Here is a 17821-nt window from a genome sequence, read left to right on the forward strand (position 1 = left end):
TGCTCTGTGTGTTATGCACATTGTTTTGAAAGTGATCCTTTTTTGCCCGGGAGCCAATGTAACATTCTAAGAGCTGGTGTGATGTAATCCCTTATGTTGATTTTAAGGAGGAGTCTGACTGTCGTGTTTTGTATTAGTTGCAGTTTCCTTAGTAGGTAGTCTGGCATTTCAAGGTATATGCTGTATAATGTGAGGGATCTGATGGCCAGTGTTTTGTGCATAAATGATAGGAATGGTAAAATGTTCTTTATGTTTTGTAGGTGGAAGAAGCACTTCTGGATTATCGTATCAACTTGGGGTTCTACTGGTAACTATTTGTCCATGATGAGTCCAAGGTTTTTTACAGCTGCAGACGGTGTCGGTGGGTTTCCTAGTTCTATGGGCCATGGGATCCAGTGATTGTTACCTCTGTCCACAGATTTATCATGATTTCAGTTTTGTCTGGGTTAATTTTGAGTTTGTTTATGTTCATCCATTGGTAGAGCTCCTTGAGACAATCTATTGATGGTGCATTCTCTTCTTGTATGTCGCTGTATTTGAAGGTGATTTCGGTATCATCTGTGTAGTTGTAACATGTTAGTCCATGTCTTTTGATGAGGTTGACTAGCCGTGTCATGTAGATGATGGGGAGTACTGGTGATAGTGATGAGCCTTGGGGTACTCCGCAGGTGGTGTCCTTTGGTGTGGATTTGAAAAGTCTTAACCAAATGGTTTCTGTTCTTTCCTAGAGGAAGGATTTCATCCAGAGCAGTGCTGTGTCAGTGTGTCCTATTTCATCCAGTCTTTTTAATAGGATGTTGTGGTTGACTGTGTCAAAGGCAGGTGAGAGATCCAGTAATATCAGTTCTGATTTGGTGTTGGAGTCTGCGTTCACCTTTAGATTGTCTCAAGGGTCTGAAGCCTACTTGTGCCTGGTCCAGTTGATGGTTATTTTCAAAGTGCTCCAGTAGTTGTTCATAGATATAGGTTTCTAATAGTTTTGCCGGGTATGGGATGTTTGAGATTGGTCTATAGTATGATAGGTCTTCCACATAGCCCATTGTGTCTTTGAGCAGAAGTTTGATGTAGGCCGGTTTGAATGTTCTTGGTACTCTCCCTGTGTTTATGTAATTGGTTGAAGAGGTTTAGGTAGTATTCTAAAGGTGTGTCCTGTGCAAGGATGGATTTTTAGATGTCTGGAGGGCAGGCGTCCATTGGGGAGCCTTTTAGTTTTTCTCTTAACATCTGTTGGAAGCAGCACATTTTGTTTTGTGGTCCAGGGGCTGGTGGTAGTTGATGCGTTGTTTGGTCGATTGGTCTGCTTTGTATGACTTGGTGTATGTTGGTGATTTTGGTCTTGAAGTGATCTGCCAGATCGTCGCATAGTTTTTGGGACGGTACTGTTGAGTTGTTGCATCTGGGTGTGTTTCTCATCTCATTTACAATGTTGAATACCTCTCTTTGGGTGTTGGTGGCTTTTCTTATCCGGTCGTCATCATGCTTCTTTTTTGCTTTGAAAATATCGGATTTGAATGAACAAATTTGTAGTCAGTATTTTAGTCTTTTGTCTTGGTTGTAATTTTTCCTCCAATCATGTTCTAGTTTCTGGTTAGTTCTTTTCATTGCTTTTAGGTGGGCATGAACCATGTCGACACTGCTTTCTTTCTTCATGGAATGAGGCGCTTTTCTGGGTAGATGGCATCTATTGTTTCTTCTAGGTAAATGTTCCTGATGGTTTTCCAGTTTCCTTTCCAAATTGGTGGGTATTTTTGCAGATTATTTGATGGGTTGGATGGTATTTGGATCACAAAAGGGATGATGTGGTGGTCACGCAATAGCATTTGGATGGCGGTGCTGTTGTGATTAGGTTTTTTTGGCAAAGTTTGCATCCAGAGTGTATCCTGCTGTGTGTGTCACTCTTTTCACCATCTGTCAAAGGTTCCTGGTTCCAGTTGCTTGATTAAGGTTTGCTGCGAGTTGGGGGTCTCTTCTTCAAACCAAATGTTCCCTGAGAATGGTCATATGATCATGTTTGATGGCTAGATTAGTGACTTATTTTATGAAAGCGGTATCGTAGGTTGGAGGCCTGTAGACGAGTATGAATGTAAGGTTTGATTGTGGGTCCATAGTATGGTGGAGGATGAGGGATTTGCAGTTCTGGATGTGCAGAGGCTCTGCTATTTTAACTTGAAGGTGTTCTTTGTAGGCTACTGGGAGTCCTCCCCCTCGTTTTCTTTTTTTGTTTGCCTGTTTGCATTTGAAGTTATCAAGTAGGCAGCTGTGTAGTAGGACTTTATAGTTTTCAGATAGCCAGGTATCAGTGATGAATAGGATGTCAATTCCCCTGTCGCACAGTAGGTCGTAGATCTATGTTGCGTGTTTGTTCATAGATTTTGTGTTGATTAGGCTGCTGTGTAGTTTTCTCTTTGTAGTCAATTGATTTGTTCTGGTTTGCATCTTTGGGTGGTTTTGTTGGTGGTTCTCCTTATTGTCTTTGGGCTGTTGAGTGTTCAGGTTTTCATGTTTCATCGTTGAATAGGTTGGTTAGGTTTCTAATCGGGTTCATGGTAATTTCAGGCTCCTCTTTCGATCCAGGATGGTGTTTATTAATTTTATTTATTTTTTTATTGCATTTATTTCACGCGCAAACCCTGAGGTATCACTGCGTAGTTACAAACATCTTGATAAAATTCGGTAGCATTCAAAGTACAAATACATCCAAAAAAAATACATATAAATCACATTGGTTATAGCTATATTAGTCTTATTTATTTGTTACATATTATAGTAGCCTACGTTCTTTACATAGTGTCAGTCTAGAGCGGCAGTGGCTGGCTAGTGTAAACTGGGTGTCAGCCGGCTAATATTGGTTAAACAGCCAAGTTTTTAGTAGCTTTTTAAAACAATGGAAGGAAACTTCATTTTTGATATTTAGTGGAAGAGAGTTCCAGTGTTTAGGGGCCATGACTGGGAAGCTGCTTCCTCCTGCTCTGGAACTTTTGAAGTGTGGGACCACTAGGAGGGACTTTTTTGGAATCTGAGCATTTTGATAGATTCTTTATTGCTTACTGAGTTATTGATGTAAGCAGGTGCTTTCTTGGCAAGACATTTATGGGTGACACACAATGCTTTGAAGATGATTCTGGCCTTGATGGGTAGCCAGTGGGTCTCCCTACTGATGTTAGAGATATGGTCTGCCTTGTTTAGTCCTAGGGCTGCTCATAGCGCTTTATTTTGCATTAGTTGTACTTTTTCTAGGTTGGCGTTGGAGGTACCTAGTAGGAGTATGTTGCAATAGTCCAGCTTGGATAATATTAGTGCCCTTACTAGAGTGATGCAATTTTTAGGTGAGAGGAACTGTCGACCGAGGGCAATTAATTTAGATGTGTAGGCGGTAGATGAGGATAAGGCATTCACATGTTTGGACATAGTTAGGTTAGCGTCTGGATAAACGCTTAAGGTTTTTACCTGTTTCGATACTGGAATCGGGGTACCATCAATGTTGGTTGATGTGTAGTCTGAATGGAGGGCATTAATTTTCATTGGGGAGCCCACGATCAGTATCTACATTTTCTCATCATTGAGGCATAAACTGTTCAAGGCAATCCAATTTTGTATTATTGCATACATTTTGTTGATGAGTAGAGTGTCATCGTCGTAATTCCCTGTGATTGGTATAAGGATCGAAGTGTCATCTGCGAAATTGGTGTAGATGGCACCCATGGCATCCAGAGCCGCGAATAGGAGCTTAGTATATGCATCGTAAAGGGTAGGCGATAGACATGACCCTTGGGGTACACCTATGGGGACTGGGATTGGGTCTGCCGCCTCTTTGCCAATGGCTATTCTAGATGTACACTCAGCTAGAAAGGATTTCACCCAGGGGGTGGAATCCTTGGAGAAGCTGAAGTCATTCGCTAGTGTGGCACAGAGTTTATTGTGATCCACTAAGTCGAATGCCGCAGATACATTTAACAGCAGTAGTATGCAGAGTTTGCCAGCATCCCTAACGGTGTCCATCTGGATTTTCAAGTCCAGGAGTGCCGTTTCGGTACTATGGTTCGGTCGAAATCCCGATTGTCTGGCTCCTAGGAGCTGGTTTTGTTCAAGTTGGGTTTGAATTTGTGTGTAAGATATTTTATCTATAATTTTGAGCAAGTTCTCTAAGGATGGTGAAGAGTTCCTTAGAGTTGGATGAGGCATTACTAACATGTTTGTTATATGAATTAGCTTTGTGGGTTATGATGGCAGCTTTGTATGTTTTGTTGGCCGCTATCAAAGCTTTGGTTGAATCTGTGGTAGGAGATTTTTCATGGAAGTGTTCAAGGGAACTTTTAGTGAGCCTAAGCACTACTAATTCATCATTGAACAAGAAGCTTGTTCGTTTATCAGCACGTCATGTTTTAGTTGTGATGCGTGCTACAGAGTCGATGGTGGTAGTGAGACACTTCTGGTAGATGTTGCGAGGTGATCAAGGTTGTTACTTGTGGCAGTGTTAGATGCGAGGGCTTCACTAAGGATAGGGGATAGATTTTCTACTGTTAGCTTCCTAATGTTTCTTGTTTTATAGGTGTCCAGTGTCTTAGTCTTAGTGGGACATTTCTCATTGCTGATTAGTGTAAAGTTGACACTATGGTGATCAGTCCAATCAAGGGGTGCAATCAAGTCGATAGATACCTGGGAATTGAGTGTGAGTATCCAATCAAGTATTCTGCCCTTGTTCTGAGTGGGGGTGTTCACTAGTTGTGTGAAGTTCATTTCTTAGAGGGCAGCATAGAATGTGTCTGCTTTATGATCCTACTTGTCCTTGAAACCTAGATTAAGGTCACCAAGGATAATGCTCCTAGCATTAGGATTGATATGGGGAGCTAATAAGAGAGGGATATCAATATCCGAATAAGTGTTATTATTTGGTGATCTGTATATGACCAAGATATTGGTTGTTGTTTTAGGGTTGGGTGAGAGTTTGTTTAGGAGAAGTTTGTACCCTTATATTTCTTCAAGTGGGCAGTGTTGGTGGGCAGTGTTGGTGGTTCTCTTGGGGTTTGGTGATGTATGGAGTGAACGTGCAGCTTCCCTTTCTTCCAGTTATTTCTGCCTTTTTCCTATGCGGTCCTGGTGTCCTGCTTCCGTGTATGGGTATCTGTGATTTTAGTCTTGTTTGCGAGGTGACTCTTATTCCTGTGATGGTCATGGTTGTGCGTTCTGATGATGTTCTGGAGTTTACCAGGATAGGGGTCTGTTGTGATTCCCTTTTGGGCATCCTTTCTTGTTGCTATCTCTCACGTCAACTGATTCTCTGACGTGGCATGGTCTGGTCTTCTAATATTTTTCAGGTTGCCTCACAGTTGCGTGTGGCTTCTCATGATCTGGGGTTATTTGGGGTTACTTGAGCGTCGGCCCTGCTGTGTTAATTATTCTGCGTTTCTGTCTGCCTTGTGGTTGTCTGCCTTGTTGGTTTTGGTTTGTGTTCCTTTCAGTGATGGTTTCCTAAGGAGTTTTCTTTCCCCGGGTAAAGTAGGGTGTAGGCAGAGTGGCTGAGTCAGGTCGGTGGTTGGCAGTGGTCTCACGCTGTGCGTGGCCTTGATGAGTTGGGTAGTTGTGTGGTGGGATGGTAGATCATTGGCAGGACTTGATACGGTCCTAGTTTCTCCAGTTGGAGTAGTTTTACTAACTACCCTGATTCTGGGTACTGTCTTACTTACGGTTGTTGAGGTTCCTGGCAGGGTCGACTACCTTTCTATAATTGTTGAAAGTTTGTTGCCTGCCTTAATGACTAACTAACGCATTTAGCATAAATTTAAGTAGGGCTAAAACACATTTCGCCCAAGTGCAAGATATGGCTAACTCACACAATCCGCTCAAGTGTGAGATATGGCTAATTGACATAATTGGCCCAATTGTGAGATATGGGGCTGACTAACACAGTTGTTCTAAGTTAAAATAGGGCTGGAGCACAATTCACCTAAGTGTGAGATAAGGCTGGGTAACACAGACTAAAATCAAATAGGGCTAGAACACTAGTTGCCTTAATGTGAGATAAGGCTAGCTAATACAGTTGGTCTAAAATCAAATAGGGCTAGAATACAGTTTGCCTAATTGTGCGATATGGATAAGTAACACAGTTGGTCTAAGTTCAAATCGGGCTAGAACACAATTTGCCTAAGTGTGGTGATATAAGGCTAACTAGCACAGTTGGTGTAAAAAATGTGGCTAGAACACAATACGCCTAAGTGTGAGATATGGCTAATTAGCACAATTCACTTAAATGTAGTAACACCTAGATTTGGTAGATCTTGTTAGAGGGTGAATGGCCTAAAATGGGGACACAACAGTAAATGCAGTAACACTTAAACTTTTGGTCTACAAAGCAATCAGGCTAAATGTGAGATTTGGCTAACTAAACACAATCATACCAAATGCGAGATATGCCTAACTAGACACAATCAGGCTAAATGCGAGAAATGGCTAACTGGTCAGGCTAAATGCGAGATATGGGTTTGGGTATATTTGACCACAAAAATAATCACATTTTTCTACCTTCTTTTCGGTCTAAAATGTGGGGTGAGACTTCCCGCAACCCCCGACCCCACTTCCCCACAGCCTAATCTATACCCTTACCCACCCTCATATATATATATATAGTTAATTCAATTTAACTGAAAAAAAGGGTCAACAAATTTGATCAAATGTTTTAGGTCAAATGTTTTTAGGTCAATTATGCTAATACCAAGATATGGCCAACTAGACACAATCAGGCCCAATGTAAGATGTGGCTAACTCAGCACAGTCCGCCCAAATGTGAGATATGGCTAACTAGGCGCAATCAGGCTAACTGTGAGATATGGCTAACTAAGCACAATTTGCGCCTTGAAACACTCGGCGCGTTATAAATGCCATATCATATATCATATCATTTCACAATCAGTCTAAATGAGACACATGGCTAACTAGACAGCATCAAGCTAAATGTGAGCTATGGCTAACTAGGCACAATCAGGCTAAATGTAAGATGTGGCTAACTCAGCACAATCCGCCCAAATGTGAGATATGGCTAACTAGGCACAATCAAGCTAACTGTGAGATATCGCTAACTCAGCACAATCAGGCCGATATGAGATCTGGCTACCTAGACACAATCATGCTAAATGTGGGATATGGCTAACTAAGTACAGTCAGTCTAAATGCGAGATATGGCTAACTAGATACCATCAGGTTAAATGTGGGATATGACTAACTAAGCACAGCCAGGCTAAATGTGAGCTATGGGTAACTCAGCACTGTCAGCCTAAATGAAAGATATGGATAACTAGACACAATCAAGCTAAATGTGAGATTTGACTAAGCAAAGTCAGACTAAATGTGAGATATGGCTTACTCAGCATAATCAGTCTAAATGTGAGATATGGCTAACTAGACAAAGTCAGACTAAATGTGAGACATAGCTAACTAGACACAATCAGGCTAATTGTGAGATATGGCTAACTAAACACAGTCAGTCTCAATGCGAGATATGGCTTAGTAGACACAATCAGGCTAAATGTAAGATGTGGCTAACTCAGCACAATCCGCCCAAATGTGAGATATGGCTAACTAGGCACAATGAGGCTAACTGTGAGATATGGCTAACTAAACACAGTCAGTCTCAATGCGAGATATGGCTAACTAGAGACAATCAGGCTAAATGTAAGATGTGGCTAACTCAGCACAATCCGCCCAAATGTGAGATATGGCTAACTAGGCACAATCAGGCAAACTGTGAGATATGGCTAACTAAACACAGTCACAATGCGAGATATGGCTAACTAGACACAATCAGGCTAAATGTAAGATGTGGCTAACTCAGCACAATCCACAGATCAGGAAGAGGAAATGCCTGAAAGCAGGCCGCGATGCAGCAGATGTTAAAATCGCGTTCCCAACAACTAGAACATTTCAAAATGGAGCGGGAGCTCCAAGATAATAAATATGGTCACTGCAGCAGTCTGAGAAAGGTGAGACCTTACGAAGCACAGGCTGTGGAAAACATTGCTCAGAAAACAATGAACGCTTGCCCAATCAAGGGTCATGGTGGGGGGGGAGGAACCACAGATCCGGAAGCAGAAATGCCCCCAAGCAGGTCGCAATGCAGCTGATGGTTAATTCAAGTTTCCCAACAATTAGAAAGTTCCAAAATGGAATGGGAGCTCCAAGATAATAAATATGCTCACTGCAGCAATCTGGGAAAAGTGAGTCCTCACCGAGCGCCTACTATGTAATACACTGCTCAGAAAACAACGGGCTGCTCACCCAATCAGGGATCGGGATGGGGAGAGAGGAAGGAGGAAGGAACTACAGATCTGGAAGCAGAAATGCCCCCAAGCAGGCGGTGATGCAGCATATGTTAAAAACACAGTTCCCAACAATTAGAAACTTTCAAAATGGAGCGAGAACTCCAAGATATAAATATGCTCACAGAAGCTGTCTGAGAAAAGTGAGGCATCGCTGAGCGAAAGCTATGGAATACACCGGTTAGAAAACAACGGGCTGCTCGCCCAATCAAGGGGCCAGTTGGGGTGAGGGAGGGATGAACCACAGATCAGTTAACAGAAATGCCAGCCAGCAGGCCGCGATGCAACATGTCCCACCAATGAGAAACTTTCAAAATGGAGTGGGAGCTCCAAGATAATAAATATGCTCACAGCAGGAATGTGGGAAAAGTGAGCCCTCGCCGAGCTCGGGCTATGGAATACACTGCTCAGAAAACAACGGGCTGCTCACCTAATCAGGATGCCGGGAGGGAGTTGGGAGGAACCACAGATCAGGAAGCAAAAATGCCCACAAGCACGCAACAATGGAGTGGATTTTAAAAACACATTCCCAACAATTAGAAACTTTCAAAATGGAGCGGGAGCTCCAAGATAATACATATGCTCACTGCAGCAGTCTGGGAAAAGTGAGGCCTTGCCGAGCACATGCTATGAAATACACTACTGAGAAAACAATGGGCCACTTGCCCAATCAGGGGTCGGGGCTGGGAAGGGAGAAGGGAGTGAGGAACCACAGATCAGGAATAAGAAATGCCCGTAAATAGGCCACGGATGTTGAATACAAGTTCCCAACAATTAGACATTTTCAAAATGGAGCAGGGGGTCTAAAATCTAAATGTGCTCACTGCAGCAGTCTGGGAAAAGTGAGGACTCTCCTAATGCAGGATATCAAATACACTGCTCAGAAAACAACTGGTCGCTCATCCCAATTAGCAGTTGTGGACGGGGAGGCAGGAGCGAGGAAGGAATCACAGATCAGTAAGCAGAAATGCTGGCAAGCAGGCCGCCAAGCAGCAGTTGCAAAAAACACATTCCCAACACAATTAGAAACTTTCAAAATGGAGTAGGAGCTCCAAGATAATCCATTTGCTCACTTCAACAGTCTGGGAAAAGTGAGGCCTCGCGGAGCGCAGGCTATGGAATACACTGCCCAGTAAACAATGGACTGCTTGCCCAATCAGGGACCCGGGGCAGGGAAGGAGGAGACAGTGAGGGAAGAACCACAGATCAGGAAGCAGAAACCTGCAAGCAGGCCACGATGCAACGAGTTAAAAACACGTTTCCAACAATTAGAAACTTTGAAAATGCATACATGCCAACCCTCCCGATTTAGGAGGGAGACTCACGACTTTTTCAGGGAAAAATACTGCTATTTTTCACATTCTCCCGCCTAAAATTGAACTTTCCCCAATGCATTCCTATTGGGAAATTGTTCTCTCCCAATTTCTCTGAAGAAATCTCCCTCACAGGTGCCTCGGAATGTTGACATGTATAAAAATGGAGCAGGAGCTCCAAGATAATAAATATGCTCACTGCAGCATTCTGGGAAAAATAAGGCCTTGCCAAGTGCAGGCTTTTGAATACACAGCTCAGAAAATAATGGGCCTCTCACCCAATCACGGGTCAGGGTGTGGAGGGAAGAGGGAGCGATGCAGCAGATGTTAAAAACACGTTCCCAACAATTAAAAACCTTCAAAATGGAGTGTGAGCTCCAAGAAAATAAATATGCCCACCCCAGCAGTCTGGGAAAAGTGAGGCCTCCCTGAGCGCATGCTATGAAATACAATGCTCAGAAAACAACGGGCCGCTCGCAAAATCAGGTGTTGGGGGTGGGGAGAGAGGTAACACAGATCAGGAAGCAGAAATGCCTGCAAGCATTCCGCAATGCAGTGGATGTTAAATACACATTCCCAACAAATAGAAACTTTCAAAATGGAGAAAGAGCTCCGAGATAATAAATATGCTCACCGCAACAGTCGGGTAAAAGTGAGGTCTTGCTGAGTGAAGGCTATGGAATAAACTGCTCTGAAATCAACATGCCGCTCGCCCAATCAGGGAGGAACCACTGATCAGGAAGCAGAAATACCTGAAAGCAGGCTGCGATGCAGCAGATTTATGGGGAAAGTGAGGCCCTGCTGAAGGCAGGCTGTAGAATACACTGCTCAGAAAACAGCAGGCCGTTTGCCCAATCACGGGGCATGGAAGGAGGAGACAGGCAGGGAGAAACCACACATCAGGAAGCAGAAATGCATGCAAGCATGCCACGAAGCAGCAGATGTTCAATACATGTACCCAACAATTAAAAACCTTCAAAGTGGAGCGAGAGCTCCAATATAATAAACATGCACACCACAGCAGTCTGGGGAAAAGTGAGGACTCGACAAGCACATGCTATGCTCAGAAAACAATCGGCCTCTCGCAAAATCAGGTGTTGGGGTAGAGTGAGGGAGGGAGGGAGGATCCACAGAACATGAAGCAGAAATGCCTGCTAGCAGGCAGCAATGCTGCAGATGTTGAAAACAGGTTCCCAACAATTAGAAATGTTCAAAATGGAGCAGGAGCTCCAAGAGATAAATATGCTCACTTTAGAAGTCTGGGAAAAGTAAGGCCTCGACGAGTGCAGGCTATGGGATGCACTGCTAAGAAAACAACTGGCTGCTCAACCAATCAGGGGTCGCAGGGAGGGAGGAAGGAGGAGGGAGGCAGGAAGGAACCAGAGATCAGGAAGCAGACATGCTGGCAAGCAGGCCGCCATACAGCGGATATAAAAAACACATCCCTGTTGGGGGCTTGCCCTGGACCACCGGCCAGGCCCCATCGGCATGTCAGGAGCACCCGACACAATCCCTCAGTGTGGCGATCACGCTGCGGGAAGATGAGTGGGGGTGATGCCACCCACTCCGGATCACCGGAGTGACCCCTGTGGCTGGGGGCAACCAGCACACAGCTGCCCCGGCTCTGGGGGCTCCCAGGCCGGGGTCGCACCAGCAGCCATGATCACATGGCATTGGCAGCCTTCAGTGACATCATTGCCCAGCAGGGGCACCGTCCTCGTGCTGGGCCCCGTCCTTGGGCCCAGCTCATACAGTGTGGCACCAGCATGGTGCAGAAAGAACGACACCGGAGTCCTTTGTTAGAGTGACTGACGAGCGGAAGCGGCTTGCATCTTTTATTAAGTTGGTCACGTGGCTAGTGCCACGTGACCCATTACAACATCATGGGAGCTACCATGCTCCCAGTAGGGGTGCCATGCAACACTCCTCCTTTTTCATAACAACAAAACAAAAACCCCAATAATCCCAACACAACCACACACTAATACTACTGTAACCACTCTACTAGGTTTTCACAACCTTTATTAAACTGGGTGAGTGGTTCTACTATCATAAACGGGCACCAATGCGGCATTTCATTTGTATGGATGTGCACCACATAATATTGTCCACCAGCTGGGCCATTTTAAGCAAGTTTGTGTCTGCAGGCTCCCAGACTTCATGGGATGTCGATGATGATGTCCATCTTCCGCACTCGTGGAGTTGCAGGTCTCCAGTTTGTGTCCTCACCAATGTTCACCTGGGACGGTCACACCAGAGTCACGAAAAGCCGGCAAAGCCGCTCCTGGGGAGGCCCAGGGTCCAACATCGGCCAGGTCCATATACATTGAGGGACCGCATGTGGCAGGGCACTAGGGGGCGAAGGGCATCCTGTCGACTTCACTTTCCCTTGGGGCCGGAGGCAGGGGGACACTGGTGGCAGGGTGTCTGGGCTGACTGGTGTAGAAGGGTGCACAAGCACTTGTGTGAGCTGCAACCCTTCCTCTCACCATTCCTTTTGACTCCAGCATGTAGCACACTTCTTCTTTCATCTTCCTTGCAGAAAACCTAGGATCCTCAAAGGAACGTGTAGACCTGCCGCTAGAGGGCCCAGGGTTTTCAGGCAGGTACCCACAATGCACGCAGAGCTGCACTGCCTCGTTGAACTCCGAGATTCGGAGCATCTTTATGTTGACTACTAGAGGCCCGGAATCTTGATTGGGCCCCCAGGCCTCACATTTCAGAGCTCCAGGACCGGAGCAGAGCACAGCTCACCGCCTGCAGGGGGCCCGGGTCTTCCGAGGGCCAGGGAGCAGCGCCTTACTTCTTCCCCGGAAACGGTGCAGGCAGCTCTTCTTCCTGGTGGTGGGGCGGCATACTTCTTCGTTGCCGCTGCTTCATGTTTTCGCGGCGGGCGTTGCTTCCCCAGCTGTTCGCTGACACCACGCGGGACATCTCCCTTCCCTGTGTGGAGAACGGCTGGGCAGCCACCCCTATTGAAATCCGGTTGGCGAGTGAATGTGGGTCCATCCACTTTTGCCCGAGGTTGCTCCTTCCAGGTACTGTTGGCAGCAGCTGATCGAGATGCTGACTGTCCACCCTGTCGAAGGCTCGGTGATCCGAGACCACGCCACCACTCCTTTGTTGCTGTGGTGCTGCGCAGGCCTCACTGTCACTCCGTTGTTAGCGATGAATGGGCCGCCAAACCGAGGGCGTTGTGAGCCACGCCCCCTTCCTTCTCCCTGTTCGACCTGGGCCGCCATTTCCTTTCCCCCTTTTTTTTTGTCCACAGACCCAGGTGGTAATGGGCCCGCTTATTGTTCCCTTCTCAGGGCCGCTGCTGACCCGGGTTGTGTGGGCCACACCCACCTCCTTTGATCTTGTAGAGCCCGCTGCAGGGCTCTGTTGCCTTCACTTTTTTTTTTCTTTTGTGGGCCCAGTTGGAGTTGGGCCCGCCACTCTTCATTTCCACGGCTTGTGGGTGGGGGAGGGGTAGCACCACCTCCTTGCGGCGCAGCCACCATCATGTTTCTTCTCCTCTGGGGCCAGGGGGGCGCAGATCCACCCTCCTTGGGGGCCGCCTCAGATGTTTGGCGGCCCCAGCACTAGACCAGTGCTGCGGCCGATGATGCTCATAGCTCGGGGCTGCCTCAGCTGTTCGGCGGCCCCCTTTTTCAGCTGACTCCACCACTCGCTCCTCAGGGCGGGGTCTCTCCGGCTCCCGGCACTGCGGCCACACCCCCATTGAGCATGGCCGAGGCCGCTACCGCCGCGCACCTCTTTTCGCTCGGCCGCTGAGCGTTCCTCCTCCCCACAGGGATATGGGGGGGCAGCTCCCTCCCTCCTGGTGGTGGGGGCAGACTTCCGCCTCTCCATAACGTTGCGGGAGAGGCCGCTCCTATGGTGCGGTAGGGGTGCAGCAGCACACGCGGCCGATGCCGCTTCATTCTCCACAGCACGTCTCCCACGCGGGCACCAGGCGGCCTGTGTCCACGAACACGGGGCCCCGGGCCACCCACAGAGCCACCTCCACAACAGCAGCCAATGCCGCCATGCACACGGGGGCTCCAGCCCTTGTCGCCATTATTGGGGAGCCTGCCCTGGACCACCGGGCAGTCCCCATCGGCATGTCTGGAGCACCCAACACAATCCCTCAGTGCAATGCAACAATCCCCAAAAATAAAAACATTAAAAATGGTGCGGGGGCTCCAAGATAATAAATGTGCTCATCGCAGAAGTCTGGGAAAAGTGAGGACTTGCAGAGCACAGGCTATGTAATACACTGCTCAGAAAATAATCGGCTGCTCGCCCAGTCAGGGGTTAGGCAAGGAGGGAGGAGATAGGAAGGAACCACAGATCAGGAAGCAGAAATACCCGCAAGCAGGCCACGATGCTGCAGATGATAAAAACATTTCCCAACAATTAGAAACTTTCATAATGGAACAGGAGCTCCAAGATATAATCATGCTCACTGCAGCAGTCTGTGAAAAGTGAGGCTTCACCGAATTCAGGACATGGAATACCCTGCTCAGAGAACAATGGGCCGCTTGCCCAAAAAGTCATCGGGGGCATGGAGGGCGAAGGGAGGGAGGAGCCACAGAACAGGAAGCAGAAATTCCCTCAAGCAGGCCGCAATGCACGGATGTTAAAAACATGTTCCCATCAATTAGAACTTTTCAAAATGGAGAGGAAGCTCAAAGATAATAAATATGTTGATTGCAGCATTCTGGGAAAAGTGAGGACTTGCCGAGCGCAGGCTATCGAATACACATCTCAGAAAAAAATGGGCTGATCGCCCAATCAGAGGTCTGGGCTGGGAGGGAGGTAGGAGCTACAGATCATGAAGCAGAAATGCCTGCAAGCAGGCCGCGATGCAGCATATGTTAAAAGCACGTTCCCAACTATTAGAAACTTTCAAAATGGAGCGAGAGCTACAAGATAATAAACATGCCCACCACTGCAGTCTGGGAAAAGTGAGGACTAGCCGAGTTCAGGTTATCGAATTAACTTCTCAAAAAACAACGGGCTGAGTGCCCAATCAGGGGTCCTGAGCAGGGAGAGAGGAAGGAACCGCAGATCAGTAAGCAGAAATGCCAGCAAACAGTCCACCATGAAGCGGATGTAAAAAATGAATTCCCAACAATTAGAAACCTTCAAAATGGAGCACGAGCTGTAAGATAATAAATTTGCTCACTTCAGCAGTCTAGGAAAAGTGAGGCCTTGCAGTGCGCAGGCTATGGAATACACTGCCCAGAAAACAACAGACTGCTTGCACAATCAGGGACCCGGGAGGGAGGAGGGAGAGAGGGAGGAAACACAGATTAGGAAGCAGAAATGCCAATCTGGAAGCCAGGCCTCTCTCCTTTGGTCGAATTTGCTGTGCACAGCTACAGTGAACCGGATAGCCAGGAGGACCAGACCCTGCTTGGGTTTTAAGGAGCGCACTTTTTATTTGTTGCTTTTCTCTGCTGCTGGTTTCTTCCATGGGCAGTGAAGGACCCTCCAGTCTTCCTACTTTGTGTTAGTTCGACAGTCACTTCAGGAACCGTGAGCCTGCAGGACCTGTCAGGAACGTCTGCCTCAGCTACAGTCTTCTTCTTCATTTACGGTACTGTTCAAACCCAGTTCTTCGTTCCATCCGACCGCGGTGAAAGTGTTTGAAATCTTTTGCCAAACTGAGGGCTTGTCCTTCTCTATTCTTTAAAGTAACTTTTCGTCCGACCACCTTCGTTCTGAACACTTGGCAAAGACTTAACCGCGAACTACGCTGAACTGTGTGATCCTCTGCAAAGACTTTGGTCCATTGACTTTGGCTCAGGCCTCTTGATTTAATTTCCTCACTATAGTTAGTTTTTCTAGATTGCCCTGCTTACTTACTTGTTGGTGCTGCTCAACTTTTGTCTAATTTTGTCTTTGCCTCCCTTTCAAAGTACTGGAGTGCCATTTTGCTCACACTTCATTTTGAGCTTAACTTGTCCAGAATCTATTGGGTGTGGTGTAGTATATTTGGATTGTGATTTTTCTACTGCTTTACTTTGGTGAATTGTTTTACAACTGATGTGTAAATAAATGTATATTCTTTTACTCAGAAACCTTGTGTCAGTGTTTGCTTGAACCATAGTAATGGCTGTCCTATTGGTACTGCTCACTTTACTCTTGAGATAAGTCTGGCTGCTCAGCCATCGCTACCACTTTACTGTTTAGTACAGGCTTGCACCAAAGGCGAATTTGTACTGTCACCTGCAGTCTTAATTGTGTGTGGTGTTCCCAAAGGGTACTGCATATGATTCTGCCTAACAGCGGGCCGCTCACCCAATCAGGGGTCGGGGTGGAAGGGAAGCAAGAACCACAGGTCAGGAAGCCGAAATGCCAGCAAACAGGCCACGATGCAGTGAATGTTAAAAACAAGTTCCCAACAATGGGAAACTTTCAAAATGGAGCGGCAGCTCCAAGATAATAAATACGCTCACTGCAGAAGTCTGGGAAAAGTGAGGCCTCGCTGAGCACAGGCTATGGATTACACTGCTTAGAAAATAACGGGCCGTTCGCCCATTTAGGTGTTGGGCAGAGAGGGGGAAGGGAGGGAGGACCCACAGATCAGGAAGCATAAATGTCGGCAAGCAGGTCACAATTCAACAGATGTTAAATACACGTTAAAAACGATTAGAAACTTACAAAATGGAGCTGGAGCTCCAAGATATGATTATGCCCACTGCAGCAGTGTGGTAAAAGCGAGGGCTCACCGAATGCATGCTATGGAATACACTGCTCAGAAAACAACAGACTGCTTGCCCAATCAGGGGGCCAGGAAGCAGGAGGGAGAGAGGGATGAACCACAGATCAGGAAGCAGAAATGCCTGCAAGCAGGTCACAATGCAGCAGATGTGAAAAACACGTTCCCAACAATTACAAACTTTCAAAATGGTGCGAGAGTTCCGGGATAATAAACATGCTCACCACAGCAGACTGGTAAACTTAAGGCCTCGTCGAGCGCAGGTGATGGAATACTTCTCAGAAAATAACAGGCTGAGTGCCAAATCAGGGGTCGGGGTGGGGGGAGGTGGGAGGGAGGGATGAACCACAGTTCAGGAAGCAGAAATGTCCGCAAGCAGGCTGCAATTCTGCAGATGTTAAAAACCCATTCCGAACAATTAGAAACATTCAAAATGGAGCAGGTGCTCCAAGATATAATATATGTTCACTGCAGCAGTCTGGGAAATGTTAGGCCTTGCCGAGCACAGGATATGGAATTCATTGTTCAGAAAACAACCGCCCGCTAACCCAATTAGGGGTTGTGGCCGGTGATGGAGGAGGGAGAGAGGAAGGAACCACAGATCATTAAGTAGAAATGCCGGCAAACAGGCCACCATGAAGCGGATGTAAAAAACGCATTTCCATCAATTAGAAACCTTCAAAATGTAGCAGGAGCTTCAAGATAATAAATTTGCTCACTGCAACTGTCTGGGAAAAGTGAGACCTTGCAGTGCACAGGCTATGGAATACACTGCCCAGAAAACAATAGGCCGCTTATCCAATCAGGGGGCCGGGATGGAGGAGGGAGAGAGGGAGGGACCACAGATCAGGAAGCAGAAATGCCTACAAGCAGGTCCCGATGCAGCAGATTTAAAAAACACGTTCACAACAATTTAAAACTTTCAAAATAGAGCGGGAGCTCCAAGATATTAACTATGCTCAATGCAGTTGTGTTGCAAAAGTGAGGCTTCGCCGAGCTCAGGCTATGGAATACAATGCACAGAAAACAATGGACCGCTCACCCGACCAGGGTTTGGGGGCGGGGAGGTAGGAGGGAGTGAGGGCATAATCACAGTACAGGAAGCAGAAATGCCTGCAAGCAGGCCGTGATGCAATAGATGTTAAAAACACATTCACAACAATTAGAAACTTTCAAAATGAAGCGGGTGCTCCAAGATAATAAATACGCTCACTGCAGCAGTCTTGGAAAGTAGTTTTTATGTAGACAAACCCACTAACCTGGTCCCTGTAGGTTTTGTAAACTGATAACATGTTATGATGTCACTGATGACACATTTGTCATCAGTGCAACTATTTTTGAAAAGTATGCTGAGAGCTCCAAGATTTTGATGCTTGTGTGCTGCCTACGCCTTATTTTGGATGTCAATAAAGCCGGGGTGTGCCTTGAACTCTGTCTACTTTCATTATTTAGTCTGGTTTTAACTGACGACATATCCTCTGGGTACT

Source organism: Ambystoma mexicanum, chromosome 4q, assembly GCF_040938575.1.
Source record: "Ambystoma mexicanum isolate Mex_15411 chromosome 4q, UKY_AmexF1_1, whole genome shotgun sequence".
Lineage (NCBI taxonomy): Eukaryota > Metazoa > Chordata > Amphibia > Caudata > Ambystomatidae > Ambystoma > Ambystoma mexicanum.